The following is a 901-nucleotide window of genomic DNA, read 5'->3' on the forward strand; positions in this document are numbered from 1 at the left end:
AGGCATTTATGAGTATTGACTGAATCATCGATTTACTCCCTGTAGACCCTGAGATTGAACAAACTTTTCTACAACGAAGAAGACAAGCAAGCTAGAGAAGGACTGAAGAGATGAACTTCGAAAATCTGAATCAAGGAAACGGAGCAAACCTTTTTCAAAATCTTATCCTTATTGCTGATAAATAGGGATAGAGCTTTGAGATAGTATGCGTGCTAGTATTTCATGATCTTAATCTGGGTATTAGGAGACCCGAAATTGAGGCACAACAGTTCGAGTTAAAGCCAGTCATGTTCCAGATGCTTCAGACAGTGGGCCAATTTAGTGGAATGTCTACTGAAGATCCTCACCTACACTTAAGACTATTTATAGAGGTGAGCGATTCTTTCAAGTTAGCTGGAGTACCCGAAGATGCATTACGATTGAAGCTATTCCCATATTCACTAAGGGATAGAGCTTGAGCTTGGTTGAACTCATTACCACCAAACTCAATTTCAACATGGCAAGAGTTAGTAGAAAAATTCCTTATGAAGTATTTACCGTCTAGCAAGAATGCTAAGTTGAGGAAAGAGATCACTACTTTCCAACAAATGGATGATGAGTCCTTGTATGAGGCATGGGAAAGGTACAAAGAATTATTATGAAAGTGCCCTCATCACGGAATCCCACATTGCATACAACTTGAGACATTTTATAATGGTCTCAATGCTCACACGAGGATGGTAGAGGATACTTCTGCTAATGGTGCTCTCCTTTCTAAGTCTTATAATGAGGCTTATGAAATCATTGAGAGTATTGCCAGCAACAATTATAAATGGCCAACCAATTAAGCAGCGTCAGGAAGACAAGTAGCTGGAATACATGAAGTAGATGCTCTTACTTCACTCGCATCTCAAGTATCATC

The 901-nt window shown here is 39.4% G+C and overlaps 1 non-coding gene across 1 annotated transcript; it reads right to left on the reverse strand.

The window, feature by feature from the left end:
* Positions 1–554: 554 nt before the first annotated feature.
* Positions 555–661, reverse strand: LOC128036480 (small nucleolar RNA R71). Its single transcript, XR_008193275.1, has one exon. It is a non-coding gene; the product is annotated as a small nucleolar RNA R71 (small nucleolar RNA).
* Positions 662–901: the final 240 nt, after the last annotated feature.

This window comes from Gossypium raimondii, chromosome 13, assembly GCF_025698545.1.
Source record: "Gossypium raimondii isolate GPD5lz chromosome 13, ASM2569854v1, whole genome shotgun sequence".
Classification (NCBI taxonomy): domain Eukaryota; kingdom Viridiplantae; phylum Streptophyta; class Magnoliopsida; order Malvales; family Malvaceae; genus Gossypium; species Gossypium raimondii.